Genomic DNA, 9,960 nt, shown 5'->3' on the forward strand with positions numbered 1-9,960 from the left:
GATGGTTTTGTGGGTTTTTTTAAAAAAGGGAAGACTGGATAAGAGGAATAATAGGGAACAGATATCCTTGGTTGAGAAAGGGAGACTCAGAGGTAGGCTGGGAAACTCCAAAGCCTTCCCAGTCCACAGCACCTGCCGTTTTCACTACCTCCCTGGAGATGGTGAGAGGGAGGGCTTCCTAGGTCTTTCCAGGGTACCACGTGATTCACCTAGGGGCATGAAAGGAATCTGTCCCACGTCGGGAATAACATTTATGATGCAAATATATACGTGTATGTATACACACACATATACACACACTATATATATATAATGTAACATACGTATATAACATATACGTATGTTACATTTTCATGGGTGCAGTGTCTCACACACATTGGGAGTCTGAGGCAGGAGGACTGCTTGAGCCCAGGGGTTCCAGACCAGCTTGGGCAATAAAGTGAGACCTTAATAAACAGGCTGGGCGCGGTGGCTTACACCTGTAATCCCAGTACTTTGGGAGGCCGAGGTGGGCAGATCACAAGGTCAGGAGTTCAACACCAGCCTGGCCAATATGGTGAAACCCCCGTCTCTACTAAAAATACAAAAAAAAAAAAAAAAAACATAGCCAGGCGTGGTGGTGTGCACCTGTAATCCCAGCTATTTGGGAGGCTGAGGCAGAAGAATTGCTTGAACCCAGGAGGCGGAGGTTGCAGTGAGCCAAGATCACACCACTGCACTCCAGCCTGGGTGACAGAGTGAGACACTGTCTCAAAAAATAAATAAATAAATAAATCATCATAATAATAAATAAATATATGTTACATTTCAAAATGAGAATTTTTTAAATCGTTTAAGAAACAAGGAGGTGGGCCTACAGATTATAATAAGAGTGAATGTTTACAGTCAGGAGTGGCGACTCACACCTGTGATCCCAGCACTTTGGGAGGCAGGAGGGTCACTTGAGGTCAGGAGTTCAAGACTAGCCTGGATAACACGATGAAAACCTGTCTCTAAGGCCAGGCACAGTGGCTCACACCTGTAATCCTAGCACTTTGGGAGGCCGAGGTGGGAGGATCACCTGAGGTTGGGAGTTCGAGACCAGCGTAACCAACATGGAGAAATCCTGTCTTTATTAAAAATACAAAATTAGCCAGGTGTGGTGGCACATGCCTGTAATGCCAGCTACTTGGGAGGCTGAAGCAGGAGAATCACTTGAACCTGGGAATTGGAGGTTGCAGTGAGCCAAGATTACACCACTGCACACCAACTTGGGCGACAGAACGAGACTCGGTCTCAAAAAAAAAAAAAGAAAGGAAAGAGAGTAAATGTTTATAGAAAGCTTAGTCAGTGTCAGACAAGGAATTAGGTGTTTTTTTTTTTGTTGTTTTTTTGAGACGGAGTCTCGCTCTGTCATCCAGGCTGGAGTGCTGTGGCGCTATCTCGGCTCACTGCAAGCTCTGCCTCCCGGGTTCATGCCATTCTCCTGCCTCAGCCTCCCGAGTAGCTGGGACTACAGGCACCCGCCAACACGTCCGGTTAATTTTTTGTATTTTTAGTAGAGACAGGGTTTCACCAGGTTGTCCAGGATGGTCTTGATCTCCTGACCTTGTGATCCACGTGCCTCGGCCTCCCAAAGTGCTGGGATTACCGGCGTGAGGCACCGTGCCCGGCCTGTGCTTTAGATTATTATTATTATTATTTTTTTTTTTTTTGAGGCAGAGTCTCGCTCTGTAGCCCAGGCTGGAGTGCAGTGGCCGAATCTCGGCTCACTGCAAACTCCGCCTCCCGGGTTCACGCCATTCTCCTGCCTTAGCCTCCCGAGTAGCTGGGACTACAGGTGCCCGCCACCTCGTCGGGCTAGTTTTTTGTATTTTTTAGTAGAGACAGGGTTTCACCAGTTGTCCAGGATGGTCTTGATCTCCTGACCTTGTGATCCACGTGCCTCGGCCTCCCAAAGTGCTGGGATTACCGGCGTGAGGCACCGTGCCCGGCCTGTGCTTTAGATTATTATTATTATTTTTTTTTTTTTTGAGGCAGAGTCTCGCTCTGTAGCCCAGGCTGGAGTGCAGTGGCCGAATCTCGGCTCACTGCAAACTCCGCCTCCCGGGTTCACGCCATTCTCCTGCCTTAGCCTCCCGAGTAGCTGGGACTACAGGTGCCCGCCACCTCGTCGGGCTAGTTTTTTGTATTTTTTAGTAGAGACGGGGTTTCACTGTGTTAGCCAGGATGGTTTCGATATCCTGACCTCGTGATCCGCCCGTCTCGGCCTCCCAAAGTGCTGGGATTACAGGCTTGAGCCACCGCGCCCGGCGATTATTATTATTTTTTAAACTCTTTTTCTCTTTTTCGAAATAGAGACCAGGTCTCATTAGCCTCAATTGATCTGCCCATCTTGGCCTCTTGAAGTGCTGGGATTACAAGCATGAGCCACCACACTGGCCAAGCACCCTTTTTTTTTTGAGCGAAGGTCTCACTCTGTCACTCAGGCTGCTGGAGGGCAGTGGCGCGATCTTGGCTCCCCCAGTAAAGCGCTCTCTCTCTCTGTGTATATATATATATTTTGTTTTGTTTGTTTGTTTGTTTTTGTTTTTGAGATGGAGTCTCACTCTGTAGCCAGGCTGGAGTGCAGTGGCGTGCTCTCAGCTCACTGCAACCTCTGCCTCCCGGGTTCAAGCAATTCTCCTGCCTCAGCTTCCTGAGTAGCTGGGACTGCAGGCGCCAGCCACCACGCCAAGCTAATTTTTTGTATTTGTAGTAGAGAAGGGGTTTCACCGTGTTAGCCAGGATGGTCTCAATCTCCTGACCTCATGATCCACCACCTCGGCCTCCCAGAGTGCTGGGATTATAGGCGTGAGCTGCCGCATCTGGCCCAAGCACTCTATATGAAATCATTATAACAATTTTCCAATTGGAGAAAGTGACCCAGAGAGATGAAATAATTTACCGATAGTAACATAATGAGCCTGTGACTCTGCAAGGATCTGAACCCAGGGAGTTCGACTTTACACCCCAGACACACTTCCTTCCCCTTCAACCACATGCTTTCCGGAGTAGCGTCCAGGTCATATTGTTGAGTGATAATAGCAAGTAGTATTTATTTTTTTATTTAAGACAGAGTCTCTCTCTGTTGCCCAGGCTGGAGTGCAGTGGCGCGATCTCAGTTCACTGCAATCTCCTTCTCTTGGGTTCAAGCGATTATGTGCCTCAGCCTCCGGAGTAGCTGGGATTTCAAGTGTACACTACCATGCTCAGCTTAATCTCTCTATATACATATTTTGTTGTTGTTTGTTTGTTTTGTTTTGTTTTAGTCTCGCTCTGTCACCCAGGCTGGAGTGCAGTGGCGAGATCTCACCTCACTGCAACCTCTGCCTCCCGGGTTCAAGCAATTCTCCTGCCTCAGCCTCCCGAGTAGCTGGGATTACAGGCGTCCACCAGCATACCCAGCTAATCTTTTGTATTTTTAATAGAGACAGGATTTCATCATGTTGGCCAGGCTGGTCTCAAACTCCTGACTTCAGGTAATCCACTTGCCTTAGCCTCCCAAAGTGCTGGGATTACAGATGTGAGCCACCAAGCCTGGCCAGTTTTTATATTTTTAGTAGAGACAGATTTTTTTTGCCATGTTGCCCAGGCTGGTCTCGAGCTCTTGGCCTTAAGTTCTCCATCCCTTTCTGCTTCCCAAAGTTCTGGGATTACAGGCGAGAGCCACTGTGCCTGTCCACAAGTTGTATAGTCTTATATGGTTTGGGAGAAAGAGAGAGAGAAAGAGGGTACACTATCACACACACACACACACACACACACACACACACACAGGCCTGCAGGTAACCCAGCTGAAAAAGATCTGAATGAGCCAGTGGTTATGAAAGGGGCGAAGATTGGGGTATGGGGATGTCACAGGGGACTTTTTTTTTCTTTTCCTCTCATATCTCTGCTGGAAGGAACTTTGTGTTTTCTTTTTTTTTTTTTTTTTTGTGTTTTGTGTTTTGTTGTTTTCTCAGGAACTGGCTCAGCACAATCTTTTCTTAAGATGTGATCTTGCTTTGTCACCCAGGCTGGAGTGCAGTGGTGCAACCATTGCTCACTGCAGCCTCGATCTTCCATGCTCCAGTGATCCTCCCACCTCAAACTCCTGAGTAGCTGCGTGCAGTGGTTTACACCTGTAATCCCAACACTTTGGGAGGCCGAGGTGGGTGGATCACTTAAGGTCAGGAGTTTGAGACCAGCCTGGCCAATATGGCAAAACCCTGTCTCTACTAAAAATACAAAAATTAGCCAGGCATGATGGTGGGCACCTGTAGTCCCAACTACTCGGGAGGCTGAGGCAGGAGAATGGTGTGAACTCAGGAGGCGGAGCTTGCAGTGAGCCAAGATCACACCACTGCACTCCAGCCTGGGTGACAGAGCAAGACTCTGTCTCAAAAAATAATAGTAATAATAATAAAATAAATATATAAATAAATAAAATATAAACAATAAAATAAAATGAGCCAGGTGTGGTGATGGGCGCCTGTAATCCCAGCTACTCAGGAAGCTGAGGCAGAAGAATTGCTTGAACCCAGGACATAGAGGCTGCAGTGAGCTGAGAGCGCGCCACTGCACTCCAGCCTGGGCAACAGGGCGAGACTCCATCTCAAAATAATTAAAAAAAAAAAAAAAGAAGGAGAAGAAGAATGGTGGGTGCCAGGGGTTGGGAGGGGGAGGAGGAGTGTTCCATGGGGACAAGTTTTCTTTTGGGAAGATGAGAAAGTTCTGGAGATGGATGGTAGTGATGTTTGCATGACCATTAAAGTGCTTAATGCCACCAAACTGTGTACTTCAAAATGGCTAAAGTGGCCAGCCAGCTGTGGTGGCACATGTCTGTAGTCTCAGCTACTTGGGAGGCTGAGGTGGGAGGACGGCTTGAAACAGCAGAAGAGGAACTGAACTTCGGGAAGTTAGGGTGTCTGGGGCAGCAGGTTCAGGTGGTGTCCTGTGGCAGAGGTCAGCAGCTGACTGTGCCAGGTGGGGGTGGTTGGAGGGCAATGGGGGGGCCATAGAGGATGTGAGAGTGAGTGAGAGTCAAAAAATAATTGAGTTTCAGAGAGATCCCTTTGGTGGTATGGAGAAGGGATTGTGGACAGGGCCTAGAGGCATGGTCCCTGGGAGAGGCTGGGGGAGGCTCCAGGCATCCAGAAGGAACTAGGACAAGGCCACAGCCTCAGGGGGATGGGGGAGGTCACCACTGAGGTGGGGCAGGCGGGGCAGGCAGAGCCTGCACACAGAGCTGCTCTGTTCTCTGACCCCAAGGAAGCTTTTGGGCTCATGAATTTTTCATGCCAAACAGGCCTGGAGCTTCAGATTCCAGGGCACTGGGCCCAGGCTTTCGGGTTCTGTTTACTGCCTGAAAACATCTCAGAGACCCAGAAGATGAGTTCTTTATTTTGTTGTTGTTGTTGTTGTTTTTGAGACAGAGTCTCACTCTACTGCCCAGGCTGGAGTGCAATGGCGCAATCTTGGCTCACTGCAACCTCTGCCTCCCGGTTTCAAGTGATTCTCCTGCCTCAGTCTCCCGAGTAGCTGGGAATACAGGCATGCGCCCCCATACCTGGCTAATTCTGTATTTTTAGTCCAGACAGGGTTTCACCATTTTGGCCAAGCTGGTCTCAAACCCCTGACCTCAGGTGATCCACCTGCCTCAGCCTCCCGAAATGCTGGGATTACAGGTGTGAGCCACCGCGCCTGGTCGCCAGGAGACGAGTTATTTTGAGGTTCAGCAATGTCTAGGCTGGGGTGAGGACCTAGCAGTGACTGCATCCCCCTAGGTGACCTCAGCAGACAGCTGCTGGGAGCATGAAGGACCGCCCCCCTCCTTTGGACAGAAGCAACATAAAGTCTTGGGCTTTAGGCTGGGCGAGATGGCTCACACCTGTAATCCCAGCACTTTGGGAGGCCGAGACAGGTGGACCACTTAAGTCCACGAGTTGGAGACCAGCCTGGGCGACACTGTGAAACCTGTCTGTACCGAAAAGTATAAAAATGAGCTGAGTGTGGTGGCCACGCACCTGTGGTCCTAGCTGTGCAGGAGGCTGGGGTAGGAGAATTGCTTGATTGTTTGAACCCAGGGAAGTGGAGGTTGCAGTGAGCTGAGATCACACCACTGCACTCCAGCCTGGGTGACAGAGACCCTGCCTCAAAAAAAAAAAAAAAAAAAAAAAAAAAAAAAATCAAGGCCAGATGCAGTGGCTCACCCCTGTAATCCCAGCAATTTGGGAGGCTGAGGTGGGTGGGTCACCTGAAGTTGGGAGTTTGAGACCAGCCTGACCAACATGGAGAAACCTTGTCTCTACTAAAAACACAAAGTTAGCCGGGCATGTTGGTGCATGCCTGTAATCCCAGCTACTAGGGAGGCTGAGGCAGGAGAATCGCTTGAACCTGGGAGGCGGAGGTTATGGTGAGCCAAGGTTGCACCATTGGCCTCCAGCCTGGGCAACAAGAGCAAAACTCTGTCTCAAAAAAAAAAAAAAAAAAAATGGCCGGGCGCAGTGGCTCAAGCCTGTAATCCCAGCACTTTGGGATGCCAACGTGCAACGTGGGCCGATCACAAGGTCAGGGGTTCGAGACCAGCCTGGCCAATATGGCGAAATCCCATCTCTACTAAAAATATAAAAATTAGCTGGGCATGGTGGCACAAACCTGTGGTCCCAGCTACTTGGGAGGCTGAGACGGAAGAATCACTTGAACCTGTAAGGCGGAGGTTGCAGTGAGTCGAGATTGCATCATTGCACTCCAGCCTGGACGACAGAGCGAGACTCCGTCTCAGAAAAAAAAAAAAAAAAATCTTGTGCTTTCCAGCGCTTAAATCCCAGCTCTGCTTCTTCTGACTGGATGACATTGTAAAAATCACTTACCCTCTCAGGGTCTCAGTTTCCCTATCTGTCAAATGAATATAATAGAGTTGGGGGAGGTGACTCACATCTGTAATCCCAGTGTTCTGGAAGGCTGAGGTGGGAGGACGGCTTGAGGCCAGGAGCTCAAGACCAGCTTGAGCAACGTAGTGAGACCCCATCTCTACAAAAAATTTAAAGATTAGCTGGGAATGGTGATGCTCACCTGCAGTCCCAGCTACTGGAGAGGCCTAGATGGGAGGATCTCTTGAGTTCAGAAGATTGAGGCTGCAGTGAGCCGTGATTGCACCACTGTACTACAGCCTGGATGACAAAGCAAGTCCTTGTCATAAATAAACAAATAAATAAATAAATAAAAGATAATAGGCTTCCCTAATTCAAGGGATTGTCTTGAGGATTCCTATATGGGAGACATTTAGGGCCACCCTCACTTAGGGTGAGCACCCTTTAAGCCAGAGTTAGTGTTACTAACAGTAATATTTGCATCCAGCAATATAGCAAAGTAGGCGGAAGCAGGCTGGGACCAGACTGTTAAATCCCGGGACTCAGATTTGAATTCTGGCTCAACTCCCTCCTGGCTGTGTGGCCGCGGGCTTGGGCAGGTGCCTTCACCTCTCTGTGTCCCTGCTTCTGACTTTCTAAGATGGCACAAAGGAGACCTGTGCCAGATGATAACTTTTTATTTTTCATTTTATTTATTTATTTTTTGAGATGGGGTCTCACTCTGTCACCCAGACTGGAGTGCAGTGGTGCGATCTCGGCTCACTATAACCTCCGCCTCCTGGTTCAAGTGATTCTCCTGCCTCAGCATCCCAAGTAGCTGGGATTACAGGCGTGCGTCACCAAACCTGGCTAATTTTTGTGTTTTTAGTGGAGACGGGATTTCACCATGTTGGCCAGGCTTGTCTCAAACTCCTGGCCTTGGGTGATCTGTCCACCTTGGCCTCCCAAAGTGCTGGGATACAGGCATGAAAAACACTGCTTCTGGCCAGGATGATAATGTTTTCATTAAAGTGCACTGCTGCTGTCAATGTTGATGTTAATTTCAGGTGGAGAGGCAAATGGATGATCCTGATAGCTGCTGTTCTGTAAGTCCCCACCTCCAGCGGCTGATAAAGGGCTGGGGGCAGTGTTTGGGGAAAGGACAGGTGAGGTCTGGGTAGGCTGAGTCTTGCTCCTTGGAGGCCCTGAAGGACATCTCCTTCCCTCAGCCAAACAAGGTGGTTCTGAGCAAGGCTGAGGTTTACTTTCCCTTTCCTTCTGCCCTGTCCTCGAAACTACCGCACTTTGGGACGCCAAGGTGGGTGGATCACGAGGGCAAGAGTTTGAGACCATCCTGGCCAACATGGTGAAACCCTGTCTCTAATAAAAACACAAAAATTAGCCAGGCGTGGTGGTGTGCACCTGTAGTCCCAGCTACTCAGGAGGCTGAGGCAGGAGAATGGCTTGAACCTGGGAGGTTGCAGTGAGCTGAGACTGAACCACTGCACTCCAGCCGGGTGACAGAGCAAGACTCTATTTCAGAAAAAAAAAAAAAAAAAAAAAAAGGAAAGTCAAGGGGTGGAATCTGGGTCTGCAGTAGCTGGTGTGCACGAAACATGCATGGAGCTAGGGGTTGTGCCAAGCATTTGGCTATGCAATTGCAGGAGAGGGCACCATGGCTGTTATACCCATTTAACAGAAGGGGAGACTGAGGCACAGCAGGTGCAATCACCAGCCCATGCCTTACAGCCAGTGTGTGGTGGTGTCAAGAATTAAACCCAGCATCTGTGCTCTCAACTGCTACATCATCATCCAGATCATCATCTTCATCCTCCTCCTTCTCAGCGACATGGTTGACAGTCAGCTTCCAAGTTCCCTTCCAACACCACGTTGCACAGAATAACTCATTTAATCTGCACAAACCAGGTACAGTGGCTCAGACTACATCTGTAATCCCAGTACTTTGGAGGGCTAAGGTGGGAGGATCGCTTGAGCCCAGGAGTTTGAGACTAGCCTGGGCAACATACAGAGACCCCATCTCTACAAAAAATTAAAAAATTAGCTAGGTGGGCCGGGCGCGGTGGCTCATGCCTGTAATCCCAGCACTTTGGGAAGCTGAGGTGGGTGGATCATAAGGTCAGGAGTTCAAGACCAGCCTGGCCAAGATGATGAAACCCCGTCTCTACTAAAAATAAAAAAAAAAAAAAAAAAAAAAATTAGCTGGGTGTGGTAGCAGGCACCTGTAATCGCAGCCACTTGGGAGGCTGAGGCAGAGAATTGCTTGAAGCTGGGAGGCAGAGGTTGCAGTGACCAGAGATTGAGCCATTGCACTCCAGCCTGGGTGACAAAGCCAGACTCCATCTAAAACAAAAAACAAAAACAACCAAAAAACAGTTAGCTAGGTGTGGGCCAGGCACAGTGGCTCGCGCCTGTAATCCCAGCACTTTGGGAGGCCAAAGCAGGTGGATCACGAGGTCAGGAGTTCACGACCAGCCTGGGCAACATAGTGAAACCCCATCTCTACTAAAGATAGAAAAAATTAGCTGGGCATGGTGGCGCACGCCTGTAATCCCAGTTACTCGGGAGGCTGAGGCAGGAGAATCGCTTGAACCTAGGAGGCAGAGGTTGCAGTGAGCAGAGATCACATCATTGCACTCCAGCCTCGGTGACAGGACGAGACTCCATCTCAAAAAAAAAAAAAAAAAAGCTAAATGTGACCAGGCATGGTGGTTCATGCCTGTCATCCCAGCACTTTGGGAGGCCAAGGCGGGTGGATCACCTGAGGTCATGAGTTCGAGACCAGCCTGACTAACATGGAGAAACCCCATCTCTACCAAAAATAAAAAAAAAAATTAGTTGGGCGTAGTGGCTCATGCCAGTAATCCCAGTTACGTGGGAGGCTGAGGCAGGAGAATTGCTTGAACCTGGGTGGTGGAGGTTTCAGTGAGCCGAGATCTTGTCATTGCACTCCAGCCTGGGCAACAAGAGCAAAACTCTGTCTCAAAAAAAAAACTAGGTGTGGCGGTTTGTGCCTGTAGTTCTAGTTACTAGGGAGACTGAGGTAGGAGGATGGCTTGAGCCCAGGAAGTCGAGGCTGCAGTGAGCCATG

This window comes from Trachypithecus francoisi, unplaced genomic scaffold (assembly GCF_009764315.1).
Source record: "Trachypithecus francoisi isolate TF-2019V2 unplaced genomic scaffold, Tfra_2.0 Lachesis_group5, whole genome shotgun sequence".
Taxonomy (NCBI): domain Eukaryota; kingdom Metazoa; phylum Chordata; class Mammalia; order Primates; family Cercopithecidae; genus Trachypithecus; species Trachypithecus francoisi.